Source organism: Oxyura jamaicensis, chromosome 1 (assembly GCF_011077185.1).
Source record: "Oxyura jamaicensis isolate SHBP4307 breed ruddy duck chromosome 1, BPBGC_Ojam_1.0, whole genome shotgun sequence".
Taxonomy (NCBI): domain Eukaryota; kingdom Metazoa; phylum Chordata; class Aves; order Anseriformes; family Anatidae; genus Oxyura; species Oxyura jamaicensis.
The window spans coordinates 156,750,013-156,767,419 of record NC_048893.1 but is presented as its reverse complement, the minus strand read 5'-3'; the positions used below and the strand labels follow the sequence as shown (position 1 = coordinate 156,767,419).

Here is a 17,407-nt window from a genome sequence, read left to right as displayed (position 1 = left end):
GGTTTTCTGAAAGATGGTTTTGTTAGTAAAGACAGATAAAGAAGACATTTGTACCTCTGCACTTCTCCTGTTCTTTGTAACCAGGTCTCCTGTATCATACAGCAGTGGGCCCACATATTCCCTAGTCTTCCATATGTCACAGATGTACTTGCACAAACCTTCTTGTTGTCTTTGACATTTCCTGGCCAGATTCAATTCCATTAAGGATTTAACTTTTCTGACTTCTTCCTTATATGCTTGGTCAATGACTCCTTTCACAGAATCACAGAATCACAGAATTTTATAGGTTGGAAGAGACCTCAAGATCATCAAGTCCAACCTCTGACCTAACACTAACAGTCCCCACTAAACCATATCCCTAAGCTCTACATCTAAACGTCTTTTAAAGACCTCCAGGGATGGTGACTCCACCACTTCCCTGGGCAGCCCGTTCTAGTGTCTAACAACCCTTTCGGTAAAGTAGTTCTTCCTAACATCCAACCTAAAAACTCCCCTGGCGCAACTTTAGCCCATTCCCCCTTGTCCTGTCACCAGGCACGTGGGAGAACAGACCAACCCCCACCTCGCTACAGCCTCCCTTGAGGTACCTGTAGAGAGCGATAAGGTTACCCCTGAGCCTCCTTTTCTCCAGGCTGAACAAGCCCAGCTCCCTCAGCCACTCCTCGTAAGACTTGTTCTCCAGGCCCCTCACCAGCTTCATAGCCCTTCTCTGGACTCGCTCAAGCACCTCCATGTCCTTCTTGTAGCGAGGGGCCCAAAAATGAACACAGTACTCGAGGTGCGGCCTCACCAGAGCCGAGTACAGGGGGACGATCACTTCCCTGGACCTGCTGGCCACACTGTTTCTTATACAGGCCAGGATGCTGTTGGCCTTCTTGGCCACCTGAGCACACTGCTGGCTCATATTCAGCCGACTATCAACCATCACTCCCAGGTCCTTCTCCGCCTGGCAGCTCTCCAACCACTCATCTCCCAGCCTGTAGCTCTGCTTGGGGTTATTGCGCCCCAGGTGCAGGACCCGGCACTTGGCCTTGTTGAACTTCATGCAGTTGACCTCGGCCCATTGGTCCAGCCTCTCCAGATCCTCCTGCAGAGCCTTCCTACCCTCGAGCAGATCGACACACGTACCTAACTTGGTGTCATCTGCAAACTTACTGAGGGTGCACTCAATGCCCTCATCCAGATCATCAATGAAGATATTGAAGAGGACCGGCCCAGCACCTTTGTGAGGAAGAACCTGAGACTTTTCCTATCTGTCCTTAAAGGCCTGTATCCATTTGCTTTCCTTGGTCAGGTGGCCTGTAACAGACACCTTTACCTGTCCTTTCTTTAACCGTAGCCTATAAACTCTCAGCTGGTTCCTCATCCATCCTCAGGCAGAGCTCTATGCACTACAGCTGCTCTCACTTAAATGTGTGTTGGTTTTACATGGCAAAGGTTTGGTAGCAGAGGGGCCTGCAGGGGTGGCCTCTGTAAGCAGAGCCCAGAAGCTGCCCCAGGTCAAATCAGAGCCAGCTCCAGATGGCTCCAAAAGTGATCTGCTGCTGGCCAGAGCTGAGCCATTGAGCGATGTTGGTTGTGACTCTGGGAGAAGAGATTTAAAGAGATAAAATCTTGTGTGCAACAGAAGCTGGGAGAGAGAGGAGTGAGAAACAGCCCTGCAGACACCAAGGTCAGTGCAGAAGGAGGGCAGGAGGTGGTCCAGGCACGCAGCAGAAGTTCTCCTGCACCCTGTGGAGAGCCCCCCGGTGCAGCAGGCTGTCCCCCTGCAGCCCATGGGTCTCACACAGCAGATCTCCATGCTGCAGCTCGTGGAGGCGCCCCCGGTGGAGCTGGTGGATGTGGCCTGGAGGAGGCTGCAGCCCATCGAGAGCTCCCGCAGGAGCAGAACCCAGGCCAGAGCTGCAGCCCGTGGAGAGGAGCCCATGCAGGAGCAGGGGACTTGGGGGAGCTGCTGCCTGTGGGGGACCCATGCTGGAGCAGTTTGCTCCTGTTGGATAGATCCCATGGCACAGACCCATACTAGAGCAGTTCTTGAAGAGCTGCTGCCTGTGTGAAGCCCCCACATTATCAGTTTGAGAGGGATGGCATCCCATTGGAGGGACCCCACGTTGGAGCAGGGGCAGAGAGTGACTCTGATGGAGTAGCAGAGATGAAGCACTAGGAACTGACAGTAGCCCCCATTCGCCTGCATAGCTTAGGGGGGAGGAGGTAGAAGAGGGTGGATGGAGGCTGGGAAGGTGTTTTTAGTTTGATTTAGTTTCTCACAGCTCTAGTCTGCTAGTAATATGCGATAAATTACATTAATCTCCCTATGCTGACTGTTTTTCCCATCACAATAATTGTTGAATGTTCTCCCTGTCCTTATCTCAATCCTTGACCCCTTTCCATCATATTTTTCCCCCTTCCTCTTTGATGAGGGGGAGTGAGAGAGCAGTTGTGGTGGAGTTCAGCTGCCCAGATGGGTAAAACACCCCTTATTAATCCTCTCAGGTTTTCCTTCCTAAAGAGCCTGCATCCCTCCATTGCAAAACTCCAGTCATGGGAACTATCCTACCACATCTCTGTGATCCCACCAAGTCCTGCAACTGCACACGTATCTCTAACTCATCTCATTTATTCCCTATATGGCATGTATTAGTATACAGGCAGTGTAGAGAGGCACACCAGCATGCTGCGTTCCTAGAAAGATCTTGAAGGATTTCTCCTTTTTAGGCAATTCCTTGCTTACATGCAAGTTCTGCAGGTGAGCCCCATTTTGCTGCTTTGGGGATCCTTTCCTCTCACATCACTTTATGCTCTTGATTCAATAACCCTGTCTACCGCTCCCTCACAGGGCTGCTGGTTACTCTCTCCCTCTCCTGTCATTCTTATTTAAAGACCTCTTTATGAGATCAGACATTATGTTAGAAAAAATATATTTGTCCCATTTAGAAGTGAATCCATCTTTCCCAAGCAGATCCCGATCTGGGTTCCCATTGTCACAGAACCCCAAACTCTTTTGCCAGTACTAGTTCAACAGACAATTAACCTGTCCTATTAGTATCCTGTCCTATTAGAGCCCTTCCCCTCACACTCTTTTCCTTCAATGGAATGACTGAGGAGAACACCACCTGGGCCCCCATGCTACTACTACTCCCAGAATTCTGTATTCACTTTTGATACTGCCCAGGTTTCCCCTGGCAGTATCACGTGTGTCCATGTGCAGTAACAGCAGGGGGTAGTAGTCAGATGGTTGGATGAGCTTTGAAATTCCCCCCACAATAACTGGACCCCTGGCAGGCAGCAGACCTTTCTAGATGATAGGTCAGGTTGACAGATGGGTGCCTCTGTCACGTGCAGCAGGGAGTCACCCGTTACAATCACTTGCTATTTTTACCTGGTGGCATTGAGTGGTTTAGGGTATAGGTAGAACAAATCCAGACAGGGGAACATCTCTCTTGGCATCAAAGACAGGCTCCAGGCACTCCCTGCAGCCTGGGACTTGGATGGCTGCCTCTACCATCTGAAGCTCCATCTGTGATCTATCTCTTTGCATTTCTCACAATTAAAATTTCTTCTAAACTAAAGCATTTCCAAGACAGTATATCTCAGTGAAACACAAAAAATGCACATTCACCACTTGCTTCCTAGAGACCATGACAGGTGTTCTAGCTGTTCAAAAGTAGTCTTATAAAATTTTAATGAGACAAACATGTTAGCAGAAAAACAACAACAGCAGAAAAGAATAAAAAGGTTAAATGAATGAAGCTGGCAATGAATGAATTATGTTCTGTTGAAAAGGGGTTCTCATACCCAAAAGGAAAAGGAAATAGTATGTTCATAGAGACATAAATGTTAGCAGAACATATTTACAATTTAATTATGTGTACCAGAGACAAAATGAGAAATAGCTTCCAAGAACCTTCTAAAAAAGGAAAACATGACATTGATAATCTAGTGTTGGAAAAATAAAATAAAAATGTGCACTTATGATTTGAAGCCATAGCTGTAATTTTCTTCACCCATTCTAGTCTGGGTATAGACATTCACATGTGACCAATGGACTATTTGTAATACATACAGAAAAATAAAGCCCTTAAGTTAAATTTAATTTGATCTTCTGTGTCATGGTAAAAAAAAAAATCCTTCACAAATGTATATGGAAACTTTTATTACTTTTGCATTATTTTCTTCCATTGTAACCATTATTCTATTGGACTTTAATCCTGTTGGATGCAGTCTGCAAATGATACACTGTTATTCCTGATAGGTATTCATCGAGTTTCATGGAGGACAGTGTGTAGAGATGATGGATGGACTTTTGAGTAAGAAAGAATCTGATGGACCCCAGATAAATATGTACCTCGGTATGGTCTAGTTGAAATGCTAGCAACAGAGAGTGGCATCAATTAAATAACTATGGATATTTTGTTACAGGACTAGGAGCATCAGATGGAAAACATCAACCTGATAACACACCTATGCCACCATGATGTTCTGCTCCTTGATATTGCTTGTGTCACAGTATCATTGATCTATACTGTCAATGAGTCTCCAGGGAAAACAAAGCTTTCAGCAGGACAGAGATGCAGACATTGTATGACGGAGATCCAAGATCCCTCAGAAAACATGATGTCATTTTGCCTCTATTGAGTTAGCCACTGTTAGCACACAAATGAAGTAATTTAAAGATGCACCTGTAAATCGTGTTCTGTATGAACTTATATTAATACGTACACTTGAATTCCATCAGACCCATCTATTTTTCTCAGTTTCTTCTTTCTCAGTTTCGTTCAGCTTTGACTTTGCTGTAAGAGGGGCTGAAATAGTAATGGAGGTGTTCCTTTCTATAGGCTCTCCACCAAGCAGGACATGTAAGGGTTGCACCAAGCAGGACATGTAAGGATTGAGCAGGCTAGGAGGCCAGGGTTCATTACTTATAAATACTGTACTCATCTTACATGGTAAAGCATGTCATAGCACATCATAGATCAAAGCATATCTAGACTCTGCTAGACTGGGACAGTTGACTACACATGCAAAAAAAAAAAAAAAAAAAAAGAGTTTATATATATATATATGTATATATCTAAACCCACTGAACCCCACACCACCCCTGACCAATGCACAGCCAGTCCCTGAACAGTGGCTGACCCTGAAACCAACTCCCTAGTTTTATTGTTCAGCATGATGTTACATAGTATGGAATGTCCCTTTGGCCAGTTTGAGTCAGTTATCCCAGGGTTGTGTCCATTCCCAGTTTCTTGTGCACCCCCAGGCTTCTCACTGGCAGGGCATTATGAGATGCTGAAAAGTCCTTGACTTATTTTAAGCACTGCTTTGCAACAATTAAAACATCAGTGTGTTATCAACATTCTCATCCTAAATCCAAAGCACAGCAGCTACTAGGAAGAGTGCTGTATCTTAAGTCTATCCCAGCCAAAACAAGGACATAATTCTCTTTTTGGATTTCAAGGCTTCCAATGCCATTTTTGAGAACCAGTATTTATTTCCAGTTCTCAGCCTAAATAATTAATTAATTAAATAATAATAGTAATAATAATAAAGTTTATAAATTGTTTTATGTTATTCAGATCTTCAGTATTAGGAATATGTAGATATAATCAGGGATTTAGAGAGTACTGTGATGGGCATTTTGAGAAAACTGATAAATCAGGCAAACTTTAAGCTTAAAACAAACAAAAAAAAAGATTTTACTAGACTGACATTCATTAATATACTTAATTCTAATGAATAATTCAATTTATTATCATGTATTATCAATCATTATAACTACATATTCAAAGTGGACACTCCTTAATAATCATAACCTACATTAGCTGTGAGCAATCAGTACTGTAAAACTAATGTTGTGTTATTATTGTTGATGGCTCCAGTCCTTAATGATTTCAGTCATTGATATCAAGACAGTAAAGCTCAAGAGCCCTTCAAAGGTCCCCCCAAGGAGAACTGAAAACTTTTTTTTTCTTTATCCCCAATTTGTGATTTGGTTGTTCTCCACATTTCTAGAAAGTCCAGTTCCTTGCTTCTGCCCCTAGATTACATGAAGCCTGGGTGGCAGGTGGAGGTTGTTTTCCCACCTTGGAAGGTGTCTTAACCTGTTACTTGGTTGTTTTGTTTTTGCTTTTCTTTTCCTGTTTTGGTTTGTTTTGTTTTTTTACTTAGCTGTGGCTTCTTTCCTTAAAGATAAAGCTACTTTTTTCCATCTGATGTTGAGCATCTTAAATAACCTACACTTGACTATCAGTGAACTGCTTGTTCTGAGGCCTCTGAATCAGACTTGTTTCCATATTTTCAAAGTCTTTGCCATTATTCCACTCTTAAACTGCACATCATAACAAGACACATTCTGTACCAAGCTCATATTGTTAGTTGCCGTAATGAACAGAGGAATGGAGAAAGGCAACTGGGCTGCATAAAAAGAAACATGATCATCCAGTTCAGGGAGGTGATTCTCTCCCTTTACTCTGCTTTTGTTAGACCACATATGGAATACTGCGTTCAACACTGGGGCCCACCACCTGGAATACTGCCTTCAGCACTGGGGCCAAAAGTACAAAAAGGACATGGGCCTATTAGAATGAGTCAAGAGGAGGGCCATGAGGATGAACAAAGGGCTGGAGCACCTCTCCTATAAAGACGTGTTGGGAGAGTTGGTATTGTTTAGTCTGGAGAAACAAAGGCTCTGGAGACACTTTAGAGCAGCCTTCCAGTACCTAAAAGTGTCCCACAAGAAAGCTGGGGAGGGACTCTTTATCAGGGAGTATAGTAACAGGACAAGGAGTAATGGTTTTAAACTAAAAGTTGGTAGATTTAAATAAGGTATAAGGAAGAGATTTTTTTCTCTGAGGGTGGTGAGGGAGTAAATCAGGTTGTCCAGAGAAGTTGTGGATGCCCCATCCCTGGAAGTTTTCAAAGACAGGCTGGATGGGGTTTTGAGAACTATATGATCTTTAGGGTCCCTTCCAACCCAAACCACTCTATGACTGTATGATTGGTAAAAACAGTCCAGGCCTGGGACCTTGCACATTCAGCAAAAGGCATAATCAGTGCCTTAAAATAACAGGCCAGTGACCTATGATTAATAATGGCAGTTTTGTTTTTATGAAGTCACTGGGTAGAAAAATGCTGTGCACTGCTCAGCAATACACAAAACATCTGATACCAATGCTGTTCTAGCTACATGTGCAGAGCACAACACTATATGGGCCACTTCAGGGAAACTCCATCCCAGCCAGACCATTACACATTTTCAAGGGAAAAAAAATTGTCCCTCCTGATCCCATAATCATTTGCAAGGTATTTAATGTACCCCCAAAATATTAAATAAGTGATTTAAGTGATTTTCTTCTCATTCTGTGCAGATCTCCAGTCTCTAATCTTAAGGTCTCCATAACACATTTTTAGTACTATGGTGATATTAAGAATGTATGCTCTAAGGGATGAAGGTTTTCAGTCTAAGCCCACCTCACAGAAAAGCACTAATTATTTGCTTGTTTTAGTCATATCACCCTGAAGTTGTTTTACATGACGTCTTCCAGTATTCCTTTGCTTGTCTTAATATATCACTTACCAAAGATATTTTAGAATCAGTTACCAATATTGTCATTATCATTTATTTATTTTATTTATTTATTATTTTTCTCTCATCTTGTCTTGCTTCAGTAATGGATCTCTAATTAGGTTTCCTCTTCTGTAAATCATCATAGAGAAATGAAATAATTTCTTATCCTTCCTCCTATCTTCAGTATAAATATTTTATTTCTCCTGATGAAATCCTCATGTAATGATGAATAAGGATTTGGGATCCTTTGGTTCTGTAGATACTCCGACCTATTTTGTAGCCTGAAAGCAATACAAGACAACTTAGAATTTCTTCTGAGGTTTTCAGATGGTTGAAATATTATTTAATCTTGAAAAATATGTTTGTTTGTTTGTTTGTTTGTTTGTTTGTTTAGAAAACAAAATTAAAAAAAAAGATGACATTAAACAAGTATGAAACTACAAACTGTAGCATGGTTGGCAATACTGAGAAACACTTTTCTGAATAATATTTATGTTAGTATTTATTTTTTCATTAAAAATTAAATGAATTGCTGATAAGTGCTTTGTGAAAGAAAACAGAATCTACCAGTGTCAATTGTAATATAAAACTAACATGCTCAAAAGAATAACATACTTCATTGATTTGACTGAAAAATATGTACTCATATGTTCTAAAGCAGCACAATGGGCAAATAATATTAGTGAAAATAAAACTTTTCATCATATTACATAAAATAAAAATTTTCACCTTATTTATGAACATTCAAATCCTGATTAGATTTCTAGTGACCAGCTGTTTTAGAATACACATTGAAAGGCAATCAAGGAAAACATTTACATAGTGTGGATTAGTTATGCTCTTGATATAATAGCTAACTAACTTTAATTATACACATTTAATTATACACGTATTAACTTTAATTATACATGTTGCCTTATTATTCTGATTACATAGGAAGAGACATCGAGATGAGTGAAGTGTCAAGACATTTAAAACATGAGTTCATCAGGTTTCTAATTCATGCTCAAAGGACAGGTGTCTCAGGAGATGAGAACTACGTATGTTAAATCCTGGTAACAAGATATGCTAATACATAGGTTTTTTTTTTGTTTGTTTGTTTGTTTTTTGTTTGTTTGTTTGTTTGTTTGTTTTTGTATTGCCTTTGTTTCATTCTACTTTAAACTTCAATTGCTTGACCAGGAACCTGTCATCTGTTGTGTGGTATATTGGACATGATGCCCTCTGAAACTTTTCAAGGCCAAGAAAGACTTTTCTGGCCCAAGAAGGAGGACCTGGTAATCTCTTGTCTAAGTCACATCTGTCAAAAAAAGTGATACTGAACACTGAGGAGCAGGTCTTTCAGCTTTCATATGTAAACTTGTGATACAAAATGAGAATCCTGAAAAACAAACAAATAAAAAAAAACAAGCAAACAAACAAAAAAAAACCACTAAAATAAACTCTTTTTGAGATCTGAAGAAAGGCAGGAAGAAAAGTAAAAACAGATGGGGGTTGTGAACTCCTGAATTCCAAATTATTACTAATCAATACTAATCAATATTGTCTCTGTTATAGGAAGATGAAATCAAATCTCAAAGCACCTATCTGAAATATCTGGTCACCATTCAACACAGGTAGTGTTGAATGAGCTGAAGACAAAAAGCAGGTTTTGATTAAACGACTTATAACAGCATTCATTCTTCAAGGATTAAAATACATAACCGTTAAAACAGATTATATATTGAAGCACAGCCTTAAAATATACACGTTAAAACAGCTTATATATTGAAGCACAGCCTTAAAATATACATTTTATTGTATATGGTATTGCATATGTATGTGGTTCTAAATGTTAATTCAGGAAGAGTTCAGTTAAATAGGACTTTTGAACTGTTGCAAGAAGTTTAATTTATTTTAATTTAATTTAATTTAATTTAATTTATATTTTTTAAACTTAAATGCTGATTGCAATTCCCCTTTCAATGAGTCTAAAATATAAAATTACCTTTGTCTGCTGCCATATGTGTTGGACTAAGAAAAGGGTACATTTTTATAATATAGCTTTAATATAGAATGTTTGCGTGACATGATTTTTTATTACATTAAAACTTCTGACATGAGACACTTTTTTTTTTTTTCTTTTTTTTTTTTCAGGCCTCTATTTTCCACTTTTACTAAAAAATACAACTCTAATATGGTATACAGATTATGGAAATAATCTTGAGTCCCTTACTACAAGAAAGACATCAAGGCCCTGGAGTATGTCCAGAAAAGAGCAACAAAACTGCTGAGGGGTCTTGAGCACAAGTCTTATGAGGACCAGCTGAGGGAGCTGGGATTGTTTAGTCTGGGTAAGAGGAGGCTCAGGGGGACCTCATTGCACTCTACAACTTCCTGAAGGGATGTTGTGATGAGGAGGGGGTCGGCCTCTTATCTCAGATAACTAATGATAGGACTCCAGGAAATAGCCACAAGTTGCACATGGGGAGATTTAGATTAGATATCAGGAAAAGCTTTTTCTCTCACAGAGAGAAAAGGCCTGCCCAGGGAGGTGGTGGAGTCACCATCCTTTGTGGTGTTCAAGAAGTGCCAGGACAAGGTGCTACAAGATATGATTTCATGGCTTAGTGGGTAGTATTGGTGATAGGAGGACAGTTGAACTACATGATCTTGTAGGTCCTTTCCAACCTTGTGTTTCTATGATTCTATGATTCTCTTTAAACAATTCTTTGGAAAGTTCTGAATCTGCAAGCATTCTTTTTCTGTTTCTTCTGTAGTACTTTGACTTCAGAACCAAAAAGAACAAAAAAAGACTATTCTGAACATAACATTACATACTTTTAAAAATCTTTTGCTTTGGGTTCCATAGTTATGTAGTAGTTAGTTTTTCAAAGCAGTGAGCTTTATTTCAGCAACTAAAAATTTATGCAACTAGAATCTATGGAAAGTGTTCTTCCAGTGTTAGCCTGCAAGGCCATTTCCCTAGCTTTGTATACATCTGTACAGCTGTATGTCTATACACCTGCAAAGATGTAATACCTTTATTACATTTGCATCTACGTTAATGAATATTCTTTCAACAGGTAAATTATTTTATCACATATAGTAATGCTAGCATTAATTAATATTGTAAAAATATAATAATTGTATTTTGGCTTACTATAAATAGACACAGCTTTGATTAGCTTCAGACAGAGCAGAATCTGAATTAAGTTATTAATGTAATGTGGATTTCATTTCAAATTACTCATGGTATTGGAGTTATGCCAAAACTGACAGGATGATTTGGACATAAATTTCAATGAAAATGACTGATTTGTCTAGCTTTCCATTAAAGATATACCAATAGAACTGATGACAGAATTTATATTTTTGAATATATTAGTGAAGTTAACAGACAAAGTTGAAAGAATGAATCACTTTACCAGTAATTGCTGAACTGTTTATTAAATATATTATCCTTTCATCTGTTTTGAGTGCTGTAACCATTTATTAGAAGTAGAGAAGTAGAGCTTCCTTCCCCCACACACACCCCAAGTTTACACAAATCCTATTCTAATTTGTTGTCATATATAAAAAAAAAAAATCTTCTAAATTAATAAAACGTTCTGTATTTTAAGTAGAGAGACTTGTAGGAAACAAAGTTCTCAAAAAATCATTATTTTTAGTAGGGTGTTTAACTGAAAAAAGCAAGCAAACAAACAAACAAAAACTAATAGGCTTGTAACTTACTGTAGCAATAAGCTGGTGTTCAGTTTGTATTGTTTTCTGAGGATTTATTTTAGCTCAACATGAAGAAGCTTTGTTGTCAGGGTAGAAACTGATTTCACAAAAAATAAAATGGAAACAATAGAAAATCTTGAAAGAAATAATAACTTCTATTATTTTCTTAGAGGAGCTACATCCTATAGAGTTATACCGTTATATCAACTTCACTGAGAATGTTCCTGGACACTGGCACCATATGTCACGGAAGACGCTCATATCAATGCCTGTCACTTGTGTTGGTCTTCAAAACAGTTTCTGAATGCAAGACATGTTGGATAGTCCAGCAAGTGTTCTAATGATCTAAGTTCAGAATTTTTTGTTTGTTTATTTGTTTTTAATGGAGAATTCTATTTAGAAATGGTAAAATATATAGTTGCAGCTATATTGTTAGATACCTTCACCTGTTGCCGTTCCTTGATATAGTTATAGTAAAGTGTATCACAATCAAACACAAGTATCACTGAACAAACTAAAAGGTGTGAGAAAATACATAACTAAGGTTAAAAAATTAAATTGTAACCAATACATTAACATTTTGCTTTTTTTTTTTTTCTGAAAAATAGAATCTCACATAATTCTTCTTAGAATATCAGAATAAGTATTAAGATTATTGAGACATAAAAGATTTATTTGTTAAGCAGTATAGGTATAGAGGTTCCTACATATCTTCTGCAGCATATAACCAGGAATTAGTTGATAGGTCTTTATAGTTTCAGAATCTGAATCAATATGCAAGTTGAGGTGATTAATTTAGAATCCAAACACTTTCTAGCCCCTAAAATTTGAAATAGGACATATAATGGTCTCCTTCCATATCACATATACTTCAGTTTTCTGTATAGCTATTAGGTTTAGAAGCATGTACTGTTTAAAATCGATTAGTTTAAAATATCTTAGCTTCATTTCACTTTCCTATAGAGAATTTTCACAATGACACTTGCTAAAATTATCTCTTGTTAATGTATTACTTTTAAAACAAATATTACCAAACAATTTACATCTGATATACTTTCCTTGCAGAGCTTCAGTGTATTTATAATGACATTTTTTTCTCAGATAGATAACTTTCCAACACTCACAGAATTGTTACATCTGACAAGTTTTAGATTTTTTTTTCCTTCTTTTTTTTTGGGGGGGGGGGAGGGGAGGGGAAGAGAGGGCTTTGATACTTTTCTTTCTTTATTTCTTTATTCCTTGCAGGTGAAATCGTGAAGACACCAATAACATAGGTAAGAGTTTTACTTTGATTACGTGTCTCTAACTGGAATTACACAGTTTTATAAAATTATTGCTTTGCACATAAAAATGGAAAAAAAAAAAAAAAAAAAAAACCTTTACCTTCCATTAAGTTGTATTTATTTATTTATTTTTTAAGTCATTCATAAATAATTTTGTTAAAAACCTAGAGGTTATACTTGCTTTGAATTTGTCTCTTGTTTCCAGATGTTATCATTAATGTTGGCTTTTATTGTCATCTCATTGTCTGACACTCATCTTTTGCTATAATTAAACTGAAGCTGGTATTTAGAAACTGAGTGAAAATTATCTTTTTACATTTACCTCTACTTCAATCGTTCATTTGGCTACAGAAGAAACTGGTCACTGGGACGAGCTAAAGCAACTTCATGTTTTATACTATATGTCCTTAGGCTCAACTCATCAGTTTTGCAAATATGGACTAGCAGCAATATATATATATATATTTATTTCTGTTTTAGACACATGACTTTGTTTTAATAAGATTTAAAGTTATAACACTCCAAATGCGTGTGAAGGTTGTCCTATTATGGGGAAACCTCTGTTCCCATCATATTTCTTTTGGATCACAAGAATAAAAGAGCATCTATAGGTTTGTGGTGTATCCTCTCTCTGTCACAAAACATTACTTGTTTCATCATTCTTGTCTTCCATTTTACAATATTTAATATATGTATAATAATAATAATAATAATAATAATAATAAAAACGTTGGCATCTAGTTTTCAGGTCAAAATCATTAAGTTCAAGATGAGAAGTCTAAAATTTTCTCCCAGATTTAGGAATCTGTCTTCTGACAATAAATAAATAAATAAATAAATAAATTAGCCATCATATTAAGAAAGAGGAAAAATGTAAAAACATGTCTAGCAAATAGCATTTGGGGGTTGTACTAATTTTTCTTCCGGGGCTTAGTGCTCATTAATCATGTACACTAAACAGAAAACTTATGTATGCTATAATTACAGTACATCCTGCAATAAATATTATACACAGGTTTAACTCAGTGAGTTACAGACAGTGTATGTGGCATGGCTGCCTGTTTGAACAAGAATAAGTGTGCTAGGGTTCAGCCATTTAGCATTGCAATCAGCACAGCTGACTGATGAAAATGGTGTCAATGGCTATCAAAAATTTTCCTCAAAGCTAGCAAAATAAGAAAAGAGGCATGTGAAGAGGTGAAAGAGAGAGAGAACACAGACTTGAGTGAACAGTTTGTGCCTGATTAAACATTTTAGCAAGTACATATTTTTTTTCGACCTATGAAAAAAAAAAAAAAAAAAAAAAAAAGGGAGTGAAATGCTTTGGCATTTTTTGTTTTTCAGAAAGGCTTTCAGATTAGAAGAGGCCATATAGCAGTTTTATAGGATGTTTCTAGATAGCTTCATAAACTAATTAATTTGCTTAAAATATTTGCAATCATTCTAGTAAATATTTTGTATCCTTTAATGAAAGATGAAAAGCTGGTTATTCTGTCACTGTAACTTAAGATGATAACTTATGTGAACATCTTTCATATTACAGATGTAAAGATATGAGCAAGTATCTTTCCCTCATGCTACTGCTTGAGCAATGTCACTAGCTTTACTTTAGAAATAATAATAATAATAATAATAATAAAATGTAAATGAGATGTTTTGTTCTAGTCCTATCCCATTATTTATAAGCACACACACACACACACACAAAAAAAAAAGTAAAAAATTTTCTAACAATCTGTTAAATTCTGAGATTATGCCATCAAATCCTATTCCATAACTCCTCCCCCTCCTGCATTTAGTCCTCTAATTTTTGGATTAAATCTTACCTTTAACCATACATGAAGGATCTTTCAATTTTCATTTTAAATTTCTGTGCACTGCTATTGCCCTCCTCTGGATTTTTCCTGTATTATTATTATCATCACCATCATCATCATCATCATCTTTAAAATTATTATTTATTGCCCAGAAGCAAATGTAATATAGCAATTAGCATATCATCAGCTTTGAAATTTTTGAACAAAATTACCCGTTATATCATAAATAGAACATTCTTGCTAACACATCCTGGAAGATTTTCTGTTTTTGCCATTGCTTCAGACTTCTGACTCATAAGCAGTTTCTGATATTTTATAACAGCCCAATCTTTTTCATGAATACTGATTCTTTGCCTTTGGGCTATCTCTGATTTAAGCCTTAGTTGTTTACTCCTTAATACAGCAAATTGAACTTCAATTTTACTCAATTTAATATTATCAACCATGTCCTCAATTTATCATTCTGATTTTTGATCCTGTCTTCTGATTTACTCTCACCTCTGCCAGACTGATGGCATCCACATTTTTTTAAAGTCTTTTCTCATCATCCATCGTTAGAAATATATATATATATATTTAATAAAACCATCCCTATGGGATCTCTGTTTAAATGTTCTACCACTATGATGACAAGACAACTATGACTAACTTTTATGGTTATTTTTGAGGCAGTAAGACTTTCACCTTTATGTCACTCAACAGACTTTTTTTTTTGACTCATCTTTTTCTTAACAAATCCACCTCATATCTTTTTTAATATCTTTGCTAATATTTACCAATCAATTGCATAGTTTGCTCAATATTTTTTATAAAGTTGATTGGGCTATATTTTATTAGGACATCCCCCCTAGAAGTACTTTTAAAGTACTTTTTAAAATATACTCATCTTGATGTCATACAACTTTCTTTTTCTTCTCCCTGTTATTTTAATTATTTCTCAAGTTAGCCTGTTTTTGAATTCTGAGAAGACATTTGATTCTTCAAAATTTTATCACCTGTTATTTGTTCTGTTCCACCACACAGCAAGGGAGCTTTCCTCTTCTTCACAGTATAACTGTGGAAGCTTTTCATCTTCTCTTTTATGTCTTTCGTTAATTGTAATTCATTCATCCCTTTATTCAATCTTATCGACTAAGCTCTGCTTGCTCTTGTTATTCTTTTCTCCTCATCTTCAAACATTAGTCCTTGGTCTCATTTTTGTGTAAGTCTTTTCTGAATTTCCTCATGCAACTATAATGATCTCTTACAGTGTATTCTGTCTGCACTGTGGTAGTTTGCTGTTGTGTCTTTAGTGTATGACCTCTTTCAGTATCTGACATTTAAGTTTATCCTTTAGATTATCTTTCCAAGACACCCTGCCAACCAGCTCTCTGAATTTGTTGAACCTTGCTTTTTAAATTCCATTATCTTTATTCAACTGTTCTCATTCCTTCTCTAGGAATAGTGAGCTTTCTTTGTGATTACCTTCCCCAAAATTATCTTGCAACTTTAAATTTTCAATTAGTTCTTCTCTTATAACTGGATTCAGTTCTAAAATGGCTACGTCTTTTTGTGAACTAGTACTTTAAAGAACAAAGAACATGTCTCTATTCATTATGTTCCAGAACCTTGTTAGATTTTGTGTCCTGTAATATTGCTTGGAACAGGTTGCTGGGTAATTAAAAATCGCTCATATAAGTTCTATCCTTTGTATGCATCAATATTCAACAAGTCAGCTTCTCATTGTTCTGTAATTTTCAAATAAACTATCCATATAATACAGCATTTCTGACTCTTTCCTGAATGAACTACAACTTTGCATCACATACTCCCATATTATCCAAACCATGGATAATATTTTCATGTTAGGTTGTATCAGTTAGGCTGAAAAAGTGATTTGTTTTCTTATGCCTGGTCATGATGTTACTCATTTTTGAGAAGGTTTTATCTTTCTTTTGAACTTTTTTTTTTTTTTTTTCAAATGTCCCTAAATTTAATTTTTAGTTATTTGGCAAATTAAAAAAAAAAAAAAAAAAAAAAAAAAAAATTCTTTAAAACTCAACTAAATCAATGTAAATAGCAGTCACTTTTATGAAAGTACTGGGAAAAAAAAAAAAAAAATCACCTAACAGTTGCCTTGACTGGTAAAAACGTACAGAAAAATTATGGTGAATCCAGAATAGAATAGACAGAAGAGGAATATGTTATTTTGAAGTTTTGCTTTTTCTATGTATTAGATTAAATTAGATGAGCTGATTTATTTCTGCCCTTTAAAGTATCTTTTTTTTTTTTTTTTTTTTTTTTTTTGTTTGGCTGTATATATAGCTCATAATAAAGAGCTAATTTTGGTACCAAAACCGGTACAGCTGTACCACCACTGGTCTCATTTTGGAGTAAATAGACATGGTGAGAGGCACACTTAGCTCTGAATAGCAAAGAACAGGGATCATCGTAAGGAAAGATATTCTTTAATGTCATATTTTAAGGTCACAATAGAAAATACAGATAAAGAACAAGTAAAAAAAATCCTATTGCCCTCCAGAATAACAGCATGTTTATATTTACTTTAATTAGCCCCAGAAACTTGTTAAAGTGTGGCCTGGTAGACAACCTTTAAGCATACCTGCTAAATCAGGCATCATAGACAGCATGATGCTAATCTGTGAATCCTAAAGTGATTCTGCCATAGCTAAAAGCAAATCTTTAAACACACAGGGTTTGTTCAGATTTTCTGTTAGTGTTCCTAAGACGGAGCAGGGAGGACTTTACCTACAGGCTTAAGAACATGATTCAGACCACCTACGAAGCAAGACTGTTGGGTTCTGGGGAAACATTTAATTGACACTTTGCTTTCATTTCATGAACACTTACTCATACACTCACTTTCATGTTTAGAAGCATCACAATTCATGCTAGAAGCTTACTGCCTACACTTTAATATGATTCAGAGATAAGTAAAGAGGTATGAAAAATCTCTATAATTTACTTGGGGTTCTTGGCATTATAGGCATGGTTTAAATATACTTGTACACACAGACAGCAGTAACTTCAGCTCA

At 36.6% G+C, this 17,407-nt stretch overlaps 1 long non-coding RNA gene across 1 annotated transcript in view; it reads left to right on the top strand.

The window, feature by feature from the left end:
* Positions 1–6,528: 6,528 nt before the first annotated feature.
* Positions 6,529–17,407, top strand: part of LOC118163220 — a 742,076-nt gene continuing 731,197 nt past the window's right edge. Inside the window, exon 1 of the long non-coding RNA XR_004748928.1 lies at positions 6,529–6,644. This is a non-coding gene — a long non-coding RNA (uncharacterized LOC118163220). The remainder of the gene's footprint in view (positions 6,645–17,407) is intronic.